We start from the raw sequence: 20,589 nt of genomic DNA on the forward strand, positions 1-20,589 counted from the left end.
TCAAAACATCAAATTAGGTGAATATCAAAGTACTATTGTATTGAAGAGATTTAAATTTGTTATGAATTATTCCTGTGGAACTAAGTTCAGAAAAACATACTTCATATCATCATAGAGAGCTTTCACAGTTGTCCCCAAATAAAATAAGCCTCCTTTTAAGGAACTAAGTTTTTGTCATGGCACATGTTCAGACAAGACCAATAATAGCTTCAAAAATATCAGTGTGAGGAATTTTGTGCATAGTTACGTGTACATCCTATACCCACAACTTATGCTTGGCAAGTGACCTAGTGTATTCCTGTACACGGCTAGACCAAGTGCCCACAAAGTCCACAAGAGCTCTGCTACCCTTTGTTTTGTCTAGTGTCTTTCCTGTACCTATGTGGGAGATATGGAGGGAACACAACCCTTTTTGAGAAGGTAAAAACTTGGAGCTGGAACTTTCAAGACCTTTTCTTATTAAGGAGGAGTTGTATGAGTTGGTCTTTAAAATATGAAGAGAAACAGAATAAAGATGTAGCATTTGAAGAACTAATGCAAAGTCCCAAAGATAACATGGAGTATGGCACAAGAGACAGTGTGTGCACCATTGGCTGGCTGGCTGCTCCTGCGGGGGCCAGAGAGCTGGGACCACAAGCCCAGAGGGGCAGGCTGGGCGCTTAGCTCTGTGCAGGGGACTCATAGAGTTCTGCAGACGATGACGATGACAACGATGGTAGTGGTGGTACCGGGGTTGAACCCAGGATTATTCAACCCCTGAGCCACATCCCAGGGTCTCACTGAGAGGCTTAGGGCCTTGCTAAGTTGCTGAGTCTGCCTTTGAACTTTCAATCCTCCTGCCCCAGCCTCCCGAGCGGCTGGGATTACAGGCCTGCACCACCAGGCCTGGCAGTTCTGCAGATCATTGAGCAAAGACAGGGCACGATGAGAATGTGGGCGAGAACGTTCTCCCACCCGAGGCTCAGAAGCCCAAAGAGCTGTGCCTCTCAGCCCGGGGACAAAACACCTCCCCACGTTCCAACACCAAAATGTCCACCGTGCGTGAATCTTACTTGAAGATTTTGGAGAAGTTAATTTAGCGTGTAAGTAATTGAAAACATGAATTTTTATCAAACAACTTGGATAAAACAAGAAAAGTAACACTTGTGCAGAAGTGTTACAGAGGTGGGGTCTTCCAAGAAACTGAGGCAGCATGAAGATCCCCTCTTCAAACCCAGATTCTTGTGACTAAGTCAGAAAGATCAGACATGTCACTCAGAGTAACAGGCATGAGTTTATTGAAGGGATAGGAAAAGGGAAAGGGTCACCCTCAAGGGAGAGAGTGGGTCCTCTCAGAGAGGAGAGGGATAATGTGCCTCTCCTGCCCTCCAGTTTTATTGGGGATCCCAGAGAGGTTTCCAGAGAGTCCTGCCCAGGTCCGCCTCCTGACTTTTGATTGACAGCAGGGTGACATCAGACTTTCAAGCCCCCGCTACCATGATAACTCTAGGTCACCTTGGCCTATGCTGACTGGTTCTAATTGGATTTTTAACCATACATTTTTACAGATTTTGTAGCTAAGAGGAATTCTCCTTAACTTCCAGGACCTGGTCTGTGAAAAGAGTCCCAAAAGTCTCTCCCTTCAAAGTAACTTGGGTTCTTAGCGAGATTACTTCCTGTCTTCATTTCCTTGCAGATAACAGGTCGTTTGCTGAGGAATGTGACGTATCCTGTCCACTCCGACCAGGCAGGGCTGTGGGCAAATTGCTTTTTGGCAAAGCAAGCGTGTGGGGGCCAGCACAGAGGCCCCTTTTAGACATTCACTTCTAATCTGGTGTTCCCACCACCCTCATCTCTCCGTGCCCTCCCAGAAGGGCCAGAGCCCCTGTTCCAGAGGGCTGCCGGCAGTCCTGCTGATTTGCAGGTGCGGGTGGGGAGGCCTCTGTCCTCACAGAGTGACTGCGGATGGTGCTCGGGGCTGGGTAGGAGGTGAGCATGGTGCTGCCCTGGGGAGGCTGCCCGTCTCCAGGGAGAGAGGCGCAGGGACAGGTCTCGCCACAGTGCTTTGCAAACCAAAAAAATCCGATCTTGCGCATAGTGGGTGAGCTAGACGAAGCAACTAGAGAAGCAGCCAGAGATTGAATACCAAGGGAGGAGAAGGAGCTGAGGCCAGGCTGGAAGATCCGTCCTGGGAGACCCAAAGAGGGAAGTCCTGGCTGTCAAACGAGGTAGGCGTGTGATCAGGTGTCCAGGGCGGCTGTCAACACACCGCTTCTGCACAGCCAAGAACTTGTGCTAGGGAAGAAAGCGGGTGCAAGGGCGAAACCCCACGCAGAGAGCTGGAGTGGCACCCGCCGTCTGCTCACTCGGGCTCCACACCAGCCTGTACGCTGGGCTCTGGCACCGAGGGTTAAGCCCCGAGCTCTGACGTCCGCCAACGCTCAGCATACCTGCCTATGAGAACAAGACCAGCTGAAGCATCCAGAGAACCTCTCCAGGGCAGAACCCAGAGTCACACAGCTCCTGATAAGAACTAGCATTAACACCTAACCTGTAGCTACCTTGTTTGTTCACAAATAAGGTCTCCTTGGAATACACCTTGCCGAGGGTGGTGCTTGAACCATACTCATGACTTAGATTTTCTGCTTTTAAAAGGAAAATAGAGTTGTAGCAAATTCAAAATACATGGATTCTATTTTTCTAATAGAAAAACAGTTTTTATTTATAGTATTTAATGAATTAAATTGAGTGCTAGTGACACACTAGTAAATGGAGTCATTAGTTAGTAATACTAGTTTTCAAATAGTAGTCTCAAGTAATTGCTACAGATGCTAGGTAATTTTTTATATATATTTTTAGTTGTCAATGGACCTTTATTTTATTTATTTACATGTGGTGCTAAGGATCCAACCCAGTGCCTCACACATTCCAGGCAAGCGCTCTGCCACTGAGCCACAACCCTAGCTAACATTTACTAGTGCTTAGCACATAGAAGGCACTATTTTGGATCGGTGATCTCCACTGAGGGTGTAAGAGATGAATTCATTTAATTTTCATACAGCCAAATTTGGTGGTTATCATTATTTCCCGTGTGTATGGGGGAGCTGGGTGCTGGGGATAGAGCCCAGCGTCTCAGCAAGGTAGGCAAACACTTACCACTGAGCCACATCCCCAGCAGGGGACAAGAAAGATAAAACATGATTCATGAAGGTATTTGTCCCAGGTTACATAATTAGAAAGTGGCAATAGCTGATAGTGTAAAAACTCCAGAGCCCAAACTCTTCACCCAAACAATGCTAATCATCATTATGAGTGACTTACATACTTAAAAAAAAAAAATTGTTTTTAAAGACTGCATTTTGATTCACTGTACACAAATGGGGTACAAATTTTCATTTCTGTGCCTGTATGCGATGTAGATTCCCACCGCTCATGAATCGTACGTGCACATAGAGTACTGATACTTTTTAAAGACGGCTCTTTCTATGCAGTACTCTTAGCAAACCTTCTCTGAAGTGGGAGAGAGGGAGAGAAAGAGCAGGTTCTCCTGGGAGCATGGGAGGTCCTGCTCCCCTAAGGAGGGAGCCCATGCTGCCCGGGGCCACCCTCTGCCCTGTGTATCTCAGTGGGGGGTCTCAGACCCCACCTCAGAGAACGAATTGATGCTCAGATGAATTCTACTTCACATAGCATGTGAGAAAGCTCGGCCAGAAACTTTTTGTGCATTATCAATAAGCAGCATGGAATGTGTTTTCTCAAATATGAGTCATATTTGGTCTTATAAAGTGCGTTTGGAAGTATTCCCCTTGCCTCAGCATTCTGAGAGATATTTTATTAAATGTTTAGTAGAATTCCCCAGTGAATAAATTAGGCATGGGATTTTTTGTTAGAAAACTTGTAACTATGAATTTAATTTTTAGTAGGTATAGGACTATTCAGCTTGGTTTCTTCTGGCAAGCGTCTGAGCAGTTTATGTTTTTTAAGTAATTCATCTATTTCATCTGCTTGTCGATCTTACTTTTTTGGTATGAAATCGTTCATGCCACTTCCTGACTGCCATTTAACATCCACAGGGTCTGTGGTCTTCTCTCCTTTTTCATTCCCACTCTTGGTTAATTGGAATTTTCTAACTTTTTTTGGTCTCAATTGTTGTAGCTTAAGGTTCATGAATTTTATTGTTTTTCAGAGACCCCGTGCTGTCTTGTGGATCTCATCTGTCGTTTACCCATTCTGTACTTGATTGGCTTTTGCTCTTTTTCAGCTCTCCCTTCCCTCTGCTGACTGGTCAGTGAGCGGCACGGGCCGCTGGGAGCCCGTGCGCAGGAGGAGGCTCACCATGCTGGCCCGTCCTCCAAGGGCGTCTCTTGTTCTTTGAAAATAACTGAGAGATTACTTTCTGGTTATTTGAGGAACTAGTCCGTAAAACTTAAGGGCTGTATAAATGCTGCTTCCTGATGACTGTTGAAAGGTCACTTTGGGGAAATGAGAACTCCGTGGGCAGGAGGGGACTTGGGCAACGAGCTGAGTCTCAAAACGAACTCTCAAGTCCCTAAGGAAAGATTCAGCTTTGACATAGACCATCCTCCCCTAAAGCCCTGTGGCCATCGAAGACATGCCCTAGGTCTCTCTCTGTTCCCAGTTTTAGAATGGTGGAACTTGGCTAGGTCCCATTCAACTGAAGCATCTTTGGAACGTATGGCTGCTTCCACTTCCACCCTTCCTGGACACTCATTCCTTCCAGAAAGGAGAAATAGAAATGTCTGACAATCAGGCCAAAGAGGGGTGGCAAGTGTCTGTTGTGTGGAATTCAGCAAACACGGCTGGCACGGGAGTGGGGAGCCAGTGGTACGGGCCGGTTTGGCCTGAGCTTCAGCCTCTGCCGTAGCTGCAGCTCCTGTCGGGCGAGCTCAGGTTCAGGTACGTGAAGGGCTTCACGAAGCACCGTGCTCCAGATCCAGCCACTGTTGCTTTACTGCTGTTCCTGCTTCTCCTGATGACTAGGAGGGAGCCAGTAAGCCAGCAAACTGGGAGCAATAGCAACAAATTTCTACCCTAATTTCCAAACTCTGTCCATTCTGAAGACGTGAAGCTGAGAGTTCTCCTCTCCGGGGCGAATCGTCCAGAAGACAGAAACGGTTCCTGTGTTCAGCTCCAGCTGGTCCTTTGGTGTCCCAGGGAACTCCAGTCCCTTTGGCATGCTCTTCTGGTTTTTAACCACAGTGTCAACTTGTGACACTAAGCTCCTCCCTGAAGCTGAATCAAGTAACGATTTGAATGATAGGTACTGTGGTCTGAATGTGGCCCCCGAATCTGTACTCAAAGCCTCACCCCCACGGTGAGGGGTTAAGAAGTAGGGCGTCTGGGAGGTGGGAGGTGGAGGGAGCTCCACCTTCAGGAAGAGGACCAGGGTTCCATAACGCAGGCCTGATGGAGCTTCCTTCCCCCTCTGTCACCTAGGGACACAGCGACAAGGTGACATCCCCAGGCAGAGACCCTCGCTCACACCACATCTGCAGACAGCTTCGCCTCAGACTTCCCAGCCTTGGGAAGGGAGCAATGAACTCCCGTCTTCTGTGAATCGCCCAGTCTGAAGTGTTTCCTTACGCAGCTGAACGGACTACAGCAGTTGCTTTTGGATTTTCAAGGCTTTCCTATCCATCCTGTAGTTTGTCCACGTCAGAATACTTTCAGTTTACCTTTCCAGATCCACTCTGCACTCTGGCCAGCGTGCTGGTGACTGACCTCTGTGGGCTACACCTGTTGTCTTCCTGTGTCTGACTCCCCGGGTCCTGGGCTCTGTCGATGGAGCATCAACAGGAGACCGGCTGGGGGCTGGGCGTGTTTCCTCCCCAGGTTCCTCCGCACGGGGAGGTGGGTAGGACCCCTCGCTGGAAGACCACACTCCTGGGCCTCTCCACATGACGCTGGCTCCAGGCCTTGGTTACTGTCCCCTCCCTCAGCCGTTCAGGCGGAGGGTGGTCGTGGACTCTCCTCCTAGACGCGGGCGCTGTGTCTGCTGTGGCTCCTGTACCCTGCTCACACCCGTGTCCTTGGGACCCTCCCGCCTGTGTCATGCATCTGAAGCGTCCTTCCTGCCGAGAGCCAAATGCACAAGACCAAGAACTGCTTCTTCCTGTGGGTTTGCTCCTTCGATTGCTACTTTGAGTGTTTTACTTACAAGATAAAACGATTGGAGGAGGACAGCAAGCAGTGCTGGTCACACCATCCTCGAGAGCGGCTTCCCTTGTGAGAACTAGCAGTGATGTCCCGTGGTCGCCAACACACGGGCGCCTGCCGCAGCTGGCAGAAGTAGCCCCAGGCTCACCTTTGCTCTGACCTCTAAGAAGGGGCTCAGATCCTAAAGCTCAGGATCTGGAATATGCTGAGGAAGTCCTCCCACCTAGATGCGTGTGGGGGTTCCTGGGGACCCCGTGAGGAGGCGGGAGGAAATCAGGAGAAACGCAATAGCGATAGTGACTTGGCCTTATCCCCACAACTTCCTTTCTTCTGTTTTCCACCTTTAGCCCTCTGTGCTCCTTTTTGGGTGATTTCCCCAAGATTTATTATCCTGTCCACTAGTTCTGCCTTTCGACAGGTATTCTGGCTTCTAGGTGTTGCTAAAAGTGCAGCTTGGTTCTTTTCCAGATCTGCCCCTACCTCTCGGCGCTGCTTTCCCCTCCTCCCTGCCTTCATCTCCCTTTTATAATTAGCTTCCTGTCCACTGGTTCTGTCTATAAGAAGGTCTCTAGCTTTTAGATTTTTTTCTGAAAGCCTTACTTGTTTCTTTTTCAAACCTACCTGTTCTGTACGCTGCTTCTCCTCCCCTCCTCTCTCTTCCGACCCCTTCTTCCCTCACTGCCCCCATCTTCTTTTTAAAATCAGTGTCTTATTGCTGCGTTTCTGACTCCTTCTTTGGCACCTCTAATCATTTTAAACATCGTGTGCGTGTGTTTATTACAAATACTGGCCTGACAATTTTGATGCTAGAAGTCTTGAGAAGGAAGGTCTGCTACAACACTGCTCTCGGTCACGTCTGCTGGGACTTCACAGGGCGGCCTCCTTGTGACAAGTTGTTAAAGCCTGCATGGTGACTGCATCCGAAGGCCTCAGGACACCTGTGTGGCCAGGTGGTGCTTTCCTGGCTGCCAGGTCCCAGGCATATTACGGGATTAGACCTGGAAGGCTTTCTCAGTTGGGGCTCTTACACAAAACCAGCACACAGGCAGCCTGCAGGCCGTGCGCTCCTCGAGAGAGTGGCCTCCCTCCTGGCCTCCTGCCTTCATGCCTAGCTCTGGGGCATGAGCTGATCCCTTCTAGTTCTCCCTAGGTTACAGTCCTTAGTCCCCACCCAGTGGCTGCAGCAGGAAACAGTATGTATAAGATGTCCCCAAGATCCCAGTGTGTAAGGCGCACCCTGTGCGGGCTCCCCAAGTAGGCAGAACGTGGCAATCCCGAAAGACGTCATGGTGTCAGATTTGAAGTTACTCCTAAGAGAGTCGAGGCAGCGGTCCTGAGCTAATCGTCCTAGCCCTTAAAAGGGAGTGAACCTCCTTGAAATTGAAGCTCTTGGACTATGAGTACAGAACTCTTGCTAGTCCTGAAGAAACAGTGGCGAGAGGTCTGAGGATTCGCTCATGCTGACCCAAAATAGCAAAGTTCTTTTTATCCTTAATTCCCAGGGCATTTTCTTTACCCTTGCATGAGCTCTGCTGCACAATGGAAAAGATACCGTTTTATTTCTACCATCATTTCTTGTTGTTCAGTAACAGGAAGATTTTCAAGTTTATCAATGGAAATGATAATGGAATGTTTTTGCTTCCACATAAAGGTTTGGTTGGACACCGAATTCTCTGACTAAAAGCAAAAGATGAAGGTGGTAAGTCTCTGAAGCACAAGCAACAGCTCTACCTTCTGATTCCGTCTGTAGGAAACCGAGGTCTGACAGCTAATGACTTGCTCAAGGATACGTAGCTTGGGTGGAGGTGGGAGTAGAAGATTTTGCTCTATAAATAGTGCTACCTTCTTCTGAGCCCCACTGACAGGTCTGGGCAAAAATAAATAAAATAAAATGGTTCTTTAATAATACTAAAACCTTTCTCTGCCTTCAACTAAAAGACAGGGCAGGGCATTGTTCATCTTTTCCTCCGCCTTGGAGGAGAGCTCAGAGGGTCCCACCTCCACTCTGCTTCCAGAGTCAAAACGGTAGTAGCAGAACCGCAGGAGAGTGTTTTGAAGGAAGGGTCTTTGTCTTAAAATGTACAGTACTAGATCAAGGTTGAGATCAAATGCATGACCTTATCAGGTTGAAAAACGTTCCTCTTTTTAAATCGTATGTATCATGTACGTTTCTTCAAAGCTATTCCAGCAATCATACTTTCCTGTGTGGTCACTGACGTCCCCTCCTGTGTGCCTTCCCAGTGAGAGCAGGTGGGGACTGCTGTTCCGAGGCAGGGGTTGCTCTAAGGTGATCACTGGATAAACCAACACGTTGGGGGCATGAAACCTTCTAGCTTCCCGTAAACCACCTAGACGGTGGCCTGAAACTCTCAGTCAGGTCAGTTGGCTTTCAGGAGAACTCAGCAAGGCTGTGAGACTCAGCCGGAGACCCTTCCTTCAAAAAGCTCTCCTGCGGTTCTGCTACTATCGTTTTGACTGGAAGCAGAGTGGAGGTGGGGACCCTCTGAGCTCTCCTCCAAGGGCGAAGGAAAAGATGAACAACGCCCTGTCTTTTAGTTGAAGGCAGTGAAAGTTTGTATTGTTGTGGAACCATTTTACTGCATTTTATTTTAAAATGCACACAATTGTTCATTTCTGTAGTTCATTTTTTTTCCTAGAGGCTGTGTAAACTATACATTTCGCCAAACTGCAGACTTTCTTGTTTTTAAATTATATAATGCATATAATTAATTGCTCATTGATTTCACCAGTTGAATGGCAAATGTCATTTATTAGTCAGGATTCTTCAGAGTCTTTAGAGAAATAGAACCAAAAAAGATGAAAGCACACACATACACACGTGGACACGTTCGTATTTACAGAAAAATAGACACGAGGCCAATCAGCCTGCTCAGCCTATCAATGAAAATGTCAATCGCATCCAGAAATACCCTCACAGACACACTGAGATTCTCACTAGGTAAAGCATCGCGGCCTGTGGCCTGGTCGAGTTGACACATAGACTTGGCCGTCGCAGCCATCTTGTGATTTTAAAGATTTCCTATGAGATTTCATGAATTTTCATGAATTGACACATGGAGATGGGGAAATCAGGAAGATCAGAGGTGTGTGTGTCCGTCACCATCCTCCGTCCCCCTGCCACAGGAGTGTGGCCAGTGACCACGAGTCTTGGGTAGAACTTGGACGTGTGCCCCATCTTATGTTTCATTCTGACGTTACGCACATAATTTTGTGATCTTAAAATTTATTTATTTATTATTTGGGCACCGGGGATTGAACCCAGGGTTGCTTAACCACTGAGCCACATCGCCAACCCTTTTCATTTTTTATTTGGAGAGAGGGTCTTGCTAAGTTGCTTAGAGCCTTGCTAAGTTGCTAAGATTGGCCTCAAACTTGCCATCCTCCTGCCTCAGCCTCCTGAGTCCCTGAGATTATAGGCATGTGCCACTGCAGCAACTGACTTTATCATTTTCTTAGAATTACTTATAAAGAGTCAAGTTAAAAAGGCAATACTCCTAGAGTTGAGAAGTAGTTCTAGTTTATCTTGACACTTTAAAATGTTCTTAATCTGAATGGAGGACAACAACAGACAATAAATTTAACTTGACCTGAGTTTACTCTAAATAATCACTTGAGAAGTAGTCCAGTGCCTGTGGCCAGAAAACACCTTTTGAAAATCAGCACTCTGGTGTTGGGATTTTTGGGTGACTCTTTTTCTGGCTTCAGAAAAATGCTAAAAATATAACCTATTGAACACATGGGGAAAGTGAGCCAGTACGATCAGATAAGCCTGCTCAATCCATGAATGCACTGGAAACATTTTTGAATTTGACAGGAAATAGAAAGTTGTGTAGTGGAGGATTTTTCAGAGCTAATGACAGAGAGTGGAAGGGCCAGTACGGATTGGGAGATGGACCCATCAGCTCTCTGTCTTGTAGTGACAGTGTTTAAACCATCATCAACATGTGGGAAAGGACCCTGTTTTAAAGCAGTAGGGATTTTAAATCACAAAGCCTGCAGTACCCAGAAGCCAACAGTGCGCCTCCACAGGGACCATCGCACTGGAATTCATCTGACACTCGGAGATGGGGAAATCGGGAAGTCAGAGGTGTGTGTGTCCGTCAACATCCTCCATCCCCCTCCCACAGGAGTGTGGCCAGTGACCACGAGTCTTGGGTGGAACTTGGTACACGTGCCCCAGGTAGGATCCGGCAATGGCCTGTCTGTGGCTTTCTTGTGAGCGGAGTTTCTCAACAGAAGGCCTCTGGCGTGTTGGGTGCCCTTCACTGCGCAGCATCCCTGACTCCAGCTCACAAATGCCACCCCCAGCCCCGGGTGTTATGACAACCGCCATGATGCCCTCGACCAGCTCCAGGTACTCCTGACAGGGGCCTCACCCCAGCTTGAGAATGGCCGTGCTGGCCCAGGAACTGGACAAACAGCAGATTCGGGTGTGGGCACCATTGATTCATCGTGCGGGCCTCTGAGGTAGGAATCATTTCTTAGTGTAGGACACGAGCAAGGTCACGACTTGCTTTTGCTCAAAGAGTCAGCAGGCCCAGGTGAACCTCTCAGACTCGGGTCTCCGCTGAAGCACAGCATGGCCCCGCGAAGGGCAGAGTGCGCACTGCTGAGGGCTCGCGCTGGGCCAGCTCAGCCCGTCTCCCCTGGGGGAAGCCAGCACTGCAGCTGGCCTGCCATCCAGTCCCTTCTGGTACCAGGCGACAACCCAGGGAGGAAGGAGAGGGGGCAAGTGGCCCGGTCTGCCTCCTCTCACTGGACTCGAGGAGCCAGGCTGAGGAGGCTGGACAAGGAGGAGGCTGGTCTGCGGCACAGCTTCAGCAGGACACCCCTGCCTGAGGGGCTGCTGGTGAACACCTGGGGCATCTGTGGCTGGGGCAGGGTCCCTGGAGAACCCTGCTCTGAGGGTCACGTGGAGATCGCGGGCACCCAGCTGCTCCTACGAGAGACGCCCTTCGCGTCTCGCTGAGAGGTCTCCTTCATTGCTCTGGGCCAGAGCGTGGAAGAGAGGGCCTCGGATCTCTCCTTGCTTCACTCGTCTCTGGAAAGCCCACAGCCTTGAAGTAACTGGAAAAGCTTGATATTGGGCAAGAGCTCAGATTCAGGTGAGCCTGATTTGACGCGCTCGGTCTTGCTGTGAGCTCGCTCCCAAAGCCCTCTTCTGACCTGGAGCTGGGCTCTGGTGCTGGTCACACCAGCCCCTGCCCATGGCCATCTCTGTCCACCTTTGTGAGCTCTTCCTCAACACCAGATCACCATTCTGGACTTCGCCTTTTTGAGAATAATCTAATTTAAAGCGCTATTTCCTTTCCTCTGGCCTGGATTTGTCCCAAAGTCCAAGTGCTTAGATAACATGGTCCACCTAAAAAAGAAAAAAAAAGAAAAGAAAAGTGGGGGAAGTAGCCTGGGCCCAGCAAGGTGAAATGTGTTTCGAATGACTAAAAATCATCATCTGGTTATAGAAGAACATCGTATTTCTAAGTACTCTCATTTGAAAGTGAGATGCGCTAAGTGTATTTTACATAATACATGAGTCCGTTTCTTCAAGTAAAATTACAATAGATTCTGAATTTATTTATTTTGATATAACTAAAAGGTTGAGAATTGAAGCAAACAAACATGGTCCGTCTCCTCCTGGGGACGGGGTCTGAGGGAATATGGACCCTCATAACAAGGATGATGCCTTGCATTCTGGCGAATGGCTGAGAGGGCCTGCAGGGCGATGGCAGGGACCACCGTGCTGAGGCTTCGCAAAGAGCACAAAGTGGAGTCTGGGATGTTTGCCAGCAGCTGGTCATTTTTATGAATCGTTTGGTGTTTGCTATTGGTGCATGATGACTATTCATAAGAGTGGACTTTGCTCTTACATATTCCTATGTGTGCACAGTCAGTTATTATTTGTGTTAATTATTGCTGCAGTTAGGATGGCCAGAAAGAAAATACATCTTTCCTTAGACTGAGAAATCAGCTTCTTTTATTAGAAGGAAAGCATACTGTTAACTACCAATCTATGTAATTACTGTGCCACTGACGACACAGGCCATAGAGCCCGGGGAGGTGTGGGTGGACATCCCACCTCCCTAAAACGGCAGTTACCCAGACCTGCCATGTCTGCTTGCTGGGAAGGCTCAAGGCCTTGTTAGTGAGAGGCTTTGTGTGGCTTTGTGTGTTCTCACCCTGATGCCTGGCGCTGGCCAGCACCGTGACTGGGTGCACAGCCACCGAGCGACGGCAGGCCCTCACGTGCCTGTGCCTGCTGCAGTACACAGCCCATGCGCACACGCTCGGCCTGCAAAGCCGTGAGCATGTTCCACAGGGAAGGCTCCTTTCTTACTCATTGCTACAAAAGCTGGATGATCACTAGTCAAGAATGTTGAAGTGGCCAGTGGTGCATGCCCACAAGCCCAGCAACTAGGGAGGCTGAGGCAGGATCCCAAGTTAAAGGCTAGCTTCAACGACCTAGGCCCTGTCTCAAAATAGAGCATCTTCAGAAGGGGATCGGGATGGAGCTCAGGGTGGAGGGCCCGGCCTCAATCTGCAGTCCCGCATTCACCAAAAGAAAGTGGAGAAGTAGGTGTCCCTCCATCTGAAGCGAAAGGGAACCGTACCGCAGACTGAGCTCACTCTCTGAATCACCAGGGAACCTTCTGAAAGGACAGGTTCTGGAGCTCCCAGTCAGACCTAGAGAAAGCATCTCCGGGGGTGGGGAGAAGAGAAGGAATCTTGTATTGAGAGAAAACAACCAAAAACAACCTCGGTGATTCCCATGATAAGTCAGTGAGATGACCTCTCTGTTCCCTTCAAGACTTGGAGTCTGTGATTCTAGTCACACCTCCTAAGTGAGTCACAGCACAAAATTATTGTGCAAAATGATGCAATTTGTGGTTTCCTGTCTTGAGAGCGGAGGGAAGAATCACATAATGGGCATTGTCTCCAGCAGAGAAACGTGAAAAAACTCCTGGTTCACCTCCAACTTCAGAGGCCTCGCTTCCTGCCCAACGGCAAGCAAAGCAGAACAGACTTGAGCATCCCGGAGCTGTCCTGTGCCACAGGGCGCTCTGGCGGGAAGCAGGTCCTCAGGCTGGCCACCGCGGCTGTGCTGCCCATGGAACTGCAGTCTCCCACGGAAATCAAGGGAGAAAAAGAGGGAGGCCTGGGAGGACAGGTCAGGGGCATGACTGCTCTCTGGGCGTCTGGTCAAGGAACCTGTGGTCAAATCACACTTCACACACTAATTGGTTCCAAAGAAGGAACCTCTGGCCAATTCTGCAGCCTGCCAGACTGACGCGCAGAGTGTGACTCCAAGACAAGTCCCTCTCTTCAGGACTAAGCACACTCTGCTATTTCCTGCACCAGTTCTGCCTTCCAGAAAGAAACTCATGTTTATCATAGCTGTTGGATTCCAGAAAGCACTGGATTTTCAGTGACGTCTCCTGGCTCTGGGAGGGAAGCCCGGAGAAGGGTGGCTTCCACCAGATAGGAGCCGGTCCTCGGCCTTGGCATGCCACGCCTGGCTCACAGAGCTCAGGGTAGCCGGCTGCTGTGCCCGGGCCATGAAGGTGGCGCTGTGCACTAACCCTGGGAATGTCAGGCGCCCTGCAGCTTTCAAGCCCTGGCGAGTAGTGGAACCATGTCGTAGGCTTCCAACTGCATGTGTAGTTTTAAAAATTCCTATGGGTTTATGCGATCCTAGATTCCCCACAGCAGGCTGTGAGCACGCTCTGGAGAGAGCAAGGCCCTGTGTAGCATCATCTTCAGGACCTGACCAGCAAAGCTGAGCAGTTAGAGGAGGGCGGAGAGTCTGGCCTTAGCCTGACACGGTCTGCAGCTCGGAAACACTGATGGTCACCTGCCGACCTACGAGGACCTCGTCGGGGTGGTAATGTGAGGTCCGAGGTGGTCTGGCTTCTGAGGGCTCTATGCTCTGTCCTTTTTTTTTTTTTTTTTTTTTTGCGGTGCTGGGGATTGAACCCAGGGCCTTGTGCTTGACAGGCAAGCACTCTACCAACTGAGCTACCTCCCCAGCCCTTTGCTCTGTCCTTTTTTAACTCTGCAATGCATTAACCTCTTCACCCCTGAGTAGATGACATGGGAAAGGAAGCGATCAGGTTTCTAAGTTCTGATTCATTCTGGCCTCGGAGGTCTGTGGGTGTTCACTACGACTTACTGACTTTCTCTCACAGAGAAATGCCGGCCAACCTCCGCCTGGGCCACGGCCAGGCAGCCTCAGCTCTGTTTAGCATCACTCGCTTGACTGCTTTCCAAGAAGGCGAGGACCAAGCAGGGCCCTTCCTCCCAGACGTGAACTGTCGACGCTGGTGAGCGTTGGCAGCCACACCCTAGGTCAGGGCTGTGTAAAGAGGCCCGTGTGGCGCAAGGTCAGGTCCAGTGGCAGAGGAACTCGGAGGAGACCGACAGCTGCCAGCTGTCCCCCAGCGGCTGCCTGAGCCACAGAGGAGGGACGCCCGCTGGCCCAGCCCTGGGCGGAGGCACTCACCTGAGAGGAGCTGCAGCTTGAATCAGCACTTCTGGCAGGTTCCCCCAGGAAGTGAAGATGCAGCGGGCCTCTTCTCACTTTCTCTTTCTTTTCACGCTCACGCTGCAGATCTCACTGCCTTTCCTCAGCTACTTCCTGCTCATGTCCCCTCGCCCCTCTCCCTCACCCTTCCAGAACGCCCGCCACGGTGTTGCAGGCGGTAGTAGGAGAAAGGCGCCTCTGGCTGAAGTAGCCAGATGGCGAGGAGCCGGAGCGAGTCAGGGATTCCTGTCCGCTGTCCTCTACAGCCACGGGCGCTGAGCTGGCTGGGAGGTCCCTAGGTAGGCCTGCTGCTCGGCTCAGCAGGGCCCCCACGACCCCTGCGAGAGCTGCTCCTCCTTGGAGATCTGCTTGGGAAAGGGCTCGGGCCCTGGGAGGGGTGCCCCCAGCCAGGTCTGCATGGGGAGGGGTGCGACAGGCGAGTGCGAGGGGCGGGGAGGCAGGGGCTCGTGCTGCCTGCACTGGTGAGGACCCGGGCTTTCTGACGCAGGGAGAGCGGCCCAAAACTCCCGGCTCAGAACAGACCCTGAGAGGACCTGTGACGCGGTTTACTGACCGAGGGGCGAATTCCTTTCTTCAGATTGATTGATTGATCGATTTAGGTCTTGGGTGCTGAAATGTGGAGGCATCCTTTCCCCTTCCCCGCCCCAGCCAGGGCTCCAGCGTCAGTTGAAAGCAAGAACAGAGAGAGGAGGGAGGAGCATGCTAGGGTCTGGGTCATGGCAGAAGGACGTCCAGGGCCCTGGGGCGAGGGTGCAGCACCTGTCCCCTGTCCGGCTCCTTGAACTGGTTGAGCCTAGTAATGGGGTGGACTAGTACCGGCCAGGGGTCAAGGCTGTCTTTGGGCAGGCCGAGGGACTCTAGAGAGGACTGCCAGCTTTGGGAGGGCTGGAGAAGCAGCCTGCGTGGGCCTCGGCCTCCTCGGGAGAGCCCGGCAGCCCTCCCGCCCCCACGCCTCTGGGAGCCCGTCCTGGCCCTCACACAGCTGTGGGAGGCTTTGGGGGAGCCGGGGTTCTACGACAGGAACAGCGACGTCTAAGTCTGATTCCCGAGGACGGCCGACAGGCGGATGCGGGGAAACGGGCAGGCCCCCGGTGACCAGGTGCACAGGAGGGCTGGGGGGCCAGGACCTCGTGTCTAATGACGACGCAGTCACATCCTCTACGGGAAGTCACTCTCGGTCTTCCCCGTCCTACCTGCCCTTTCCCCAACGCTCCCGGATCTTGGGTGATGAAGAGTGAGTAGAGACCGGGTGTAACGACGAGGCTGTGCACCATACAGAGTACTCTCAACGATCCTGTCCCCCTGCGGAGGCGCCCTCAGGGGACCCTACTCAGACCAACAGCAGGAACTGGGTGGGGGCACATGGCACCTTTGCTCCCTCCCCTCGAGTTCATCCCACCCCAAGAAGCCGATCCTCAGTGTCTCACTGTCTTCCCACCAGAGGTGGCACTGGGGAGAAATGGCATCACTGCCACCAACAGAGCTGGAACTCCCCAAGAGCCTGGCCCCCGAGGACACCCAGACCCAAGCTGGGGCTGCCTGCCACTTCCCAAGGGAAGGTCACTGCTTTTGTTGTGATCCCCTTTACTGACCATTTAAATGGGCTTTACAAAACCTTATTTCTCTTAGATGTCACCTGGTCATCACCTAGTCCACCTTACAAGTCCCACTCTGGCAGGTCTGGCTTTGCAGCCATGGCTTCATGCTAGAACTCACCAGTGACATGGACAGGGGTGGTAATGGAGGCAGCCACTGAAGGAGGTCCCTGGGACAGGGACCCGAGTTGTCTCTAGAAGAAAAGGTGGCAGGAGTCTTGTCTCGATGGGAGAAGACAGGTTCTGGTTGTGACCTGACCTGTGGCGTCCAGAGAGGCAATGGTGAAAAGTAGCTTCTCTCCTCTTCGGAGGACTCAAAGGAACACCCAGTCAGAGAGGAGAATCCCCGTTTCAGGGACGTTGACATCTACAGCCCAATAAAGACGCAGCCGTGGGGTAGGTACTTCTACTATCCCCATGTGCAGATGAGAAAACTGAGGCCTGAGACTGAGAAGACGAAGCGGCAGAGCCAGGACGTGTCCAGAGTCCATGCTCCTACCCACGGCCGTGGCTCACCATGAGCGAAAGGGACCCCTGTGAAAGGAGGAGCCGCCACCCCCCAGCTGGCCTGTGGAGCGGGCGGGGACAGGCCCTCCTGCTCTTCACAGGCCGCATGGACGGAGGTGCTCGCAGACCCCAACCGGCCTCCGCCAGCTGGGAGAGGCTCCGAGTAAGCAGGCCCTGCGCCGCCCGCACTGCCTGAGAAAGGAAGAGCCCCCGACTTCCTGTGCTGACTGGACGGGCGCCGTGTGCACACAGGCTGCGGCCCCCAGCGGGCCTCGGTGACCTCTGCTGCGCGGTCCAGTGAAGACATGTGGCCGCGGGTGACTGCAGGTGCGCTGCGGCCCAAAGCCCACTTCCACCTTGGGCTTGGTGCCCGTGACAACGGAGCCTCCACTTGCCCGTCAGTGTAGAAGATGGAACGAGAGCGGCTTCCTGGCTGGGGTGGCGGGACACCGTCACGTGGCCCCACAAATGCCAGCCTGGTCTCTCCATGCGGTGACACTGAAGCCACAGGGTGAACTTCAAGTCCCCCGGAGTCCCTGTGTTACAGGCTTCGTCTCCAGCTCGGAGCCCTCAAGAGGGAGGGCCAGGCGGAGGCCTGAGGTCACGGGCCTCCCACCAGGAGGAGACCTTCTCTCCTCCCAGGTTGGTTTTCTCTGCTGTTTGTTAGAGATGGGAAACTAGAGCAGACGCTCGGGTCAGAGGGCGGGGCACTCCTGGAGGCCCTTCCTGCCATACTTCGCCATCGGAAAGGATGGCGACCACAGAGACATGTGCCCCAACCAAAGTGGGTCCCCAGCTCACCTTCCCCTTGGCCCAGGCCTCTCAGCCGGCCTCTCATCATCGCCCTTCTCTGAGGTCCTGAGGCCTCTTTCCCCAGTCAGCCCTCCCGGAAGTGTTAGGAGCACAGCTGTTTGTCTACATAACGTGCATAGCTGTGCTTCTGCGGAAGAAGAGCAAGGTCTCTTCTTTCTTTTTTTCTTTTTGCTTCTGTGGGGAGCAATATCACCCCACCCCCGCCGAGAAAGAGGCTTCGACCGAATCCCTTCTCACGCGCATGGCCGTGTGCACACCTCCTGTCCAGGTGAGCAGCCCCAAGCCTCCTTTTTCCTCATGGTAAATCCTCCTCTGAGACACGACTTGTCTTCAGTGGCATGAAAAGTAAGAGAATCAACCTGCTGCCCCTTCAGAAAACCAGCCAATGTCACAACGTCATCCTTGTCCCTCATCCTCAGAAGCTGTGCTGGCTGCAGACCTGAAGGAACAGGGCACAGCCACGTAAGTCCCCCAGGATCCTGAGACACCTAAGATAAGCTGCCCCTCTCCTTCTTGTGTCAAATGCGGCTTCTCAGACACAGTGACAGTTGGTTTTGTAACAGAATTTCATATTTTAAAAGATAGTCTTGTTATAAAATGTTGTTTGCACTGCAGTGATGGAAAAGGGGAAAGATTCGAAGGCAGTCCTGGATAGATCATGCTAAATGTTTTGAAAAACAACTTCAAATTCATTTTTGAATGTTTCGAGTCTTGGGAAGCAATGAAGCACTCAGACCCTAACCAGCAGGCATGGATGTTGGCTGTGGGCCTCGTTAGAATTCACCCTTCCACGTCCTGGGCTTGGACGGGAAGCGCACGTGAGGAGGCGTTACTGGAGATCTCTCTGATGACCAAACGCGGCGCTCTGAGGACGGCAGGTCTCAGGTCAGTCTTCTCAGTCCCCTCTGGGCGTGGCATGCTGGCTGGCAGGGCCAGGTTGGCCGGCTGGGGGCTTGAGAACCGACCACACATAGGAGATCAGCTACCCTGTTTCACAAACTTAAAATAGAAAGACAGGTTTTGCTTTTTTTCCCATGTGAGAGCGAGTGGAACATTTTTAAGTTGAGAAACTTAAAAAGAATTCCCAGATAAAAGAAAGTGAGACTTGAAATTTCTAAGTAGCTCTGGGACTCTTTAGTCACAGTCCACAGTCATTTCTCATAAGGTGCTTTATCTTTGGTAAACGGTGTTCCTGCGTGTAGAAGGAGAAACCTCGTGTACAGTATCGATGGAGACGGGGCTTCATGTAGCATATTGATAATGACTCTCAAGTCACGTTCGGGGCAGAGCCGGCTCACACAGGTCGGAGGCCTGGCACTGAGTCCTTGGGTCTGCAGCCTGCGAGGGCCCCAGCTTCCCTCGCTAGCGTCCTCTCCTCCATGGAGGGTCATAATAAAATGGCCTTCAGAAAGGCTGTGTCGGTTGAATATTTGTTTCCACAGTTTAGAGTGTGTCGTGTGATTTGTCGAGCTTGAAAAATCATTGCTGCTGTTGTGGTGACCCAGGGCTTCTTACCGAGCCTCTTCTGACTGCTCTGCAGGGCCTCCGTGCATGTCATCACTCTCCTTTTCTACAATACAGGGACTCCCAGGCTGTTCGGTGACCAGCTGCATGATCACCTGTTCGGGCCGTGTGCTTCTTGTTTGCTCATCTTGTTGCTACTAGCTGTAGGCCAGTGGGCAGCTCATCTACCCACTCCTTCACCTCTCCACCCGGCGTCCAGTAGGTTCTCTGTCACGTGTCGAATGGATGAAGAACAGATGGAGAACGACCCCGTGACGGAGAGTTACAGATTCCATTTTCTTGGGCACAACGTTTTCCCCGTGTGGTTTTAAAATTGCCCCACCTGCGACCTGTGACCTCCGTGACTCACTCAGCCTCCCAAACAAGAACACCCGGAGCGCTGATTACTGGAAAAGGCAGTGTCGTCCACCTGCTGTCCCCGAACAGAAACACCCGTGTCCAGGTTGGTCCATGAGCACAAGAGAGCAGGAATTTTCCACCCACCTAAGAAGACTGCCTCTCAACGGGCAGTGAGGTCACTTTGGAGGTGCTCCATGATGACACGCCACACTCGGGAAGGGAGGATTACTTCAAACGTGGCTCAAGGGCAGGTGGGCAAGCCAGTTTGGGGCTCATGACTTGTGACTTCTGGGGTTTGTCCCAGAAGACAAAAAAAAGCATTTTTTTTCTAAAATCCTTTACTATTAGCCTTATTTAATTGTTGATTTTATTTGTAGGGACAGAGCATTGAGAGGTGGGACGGTTTTAGGAGAAAGTGCTCGTACACGTTTGCCGGCTCTGCACGGACATCTGCTTTCCCTGCAGCCTGTACCTGAAGAGAACCTTGGTCCCAGGTCCTGCCTGTGTGCTGCGGTGGCTTCAGGGAGCCCCAGAAGTTGAGCAGGGCTGCTCTCCTGCCCGAGTCCTTTCTCTTCCCCACTCATCATCTCTGTCCTATCCAAGTGGGGCCCAGGAAGTCCCGCAGGAGCCCAGAGAGCAGGGCCGAGAGCAGGTGGCGCGGTAAGGGGCTGAGGGCTGGCGGGGAGACCACCACGGGAAAGCTGAAGGCCCCGAGCCAGGCAGGTCTGGGGAGCAGTGAGACGCGTGGATGGGTGGAGAGGGCGTGAGGAGGGCTCAAGGCCAGTGTGGGGTGAAGTGCAAGCGTTGCAGGCAGGACTGCGCCATCGTGCCTGTTCTCCTGGCAAGGACCCTTCTGCAGGCGGGCAGGGCTCAGGAGACTGTGCCCCGATCTTCCCTTCCTGATGGAACACTCTGGGGGACATTCTGCACACTTCCTTAGAGGGCCCCATCAGCGATGGCCCCAGTTACCCGTGGTGGAAGCCAGCCTGACACGTCCACCTTCCTGCTCAGTTCTCTCTCCTACTCCCACTTCCAGGCTCACCACACAAATACACGGACCTGCACCCAGACTCTTATCTGAGGCATTGCTTGGGG

Source organism: Sciurus vulgaris (genome assembly GCF_902686455.1).
Source record: "Sciurus vulgaris genome assembly, chromosome: 9".
In the NCBI taxonomy this organism is placed as follows: domain Eukaryota; kingdom Metazoa; phylum Chordata; class Mammalia; order Rodentia; family Sciuridae; genus Sciurus; species Sciurus vulgaris.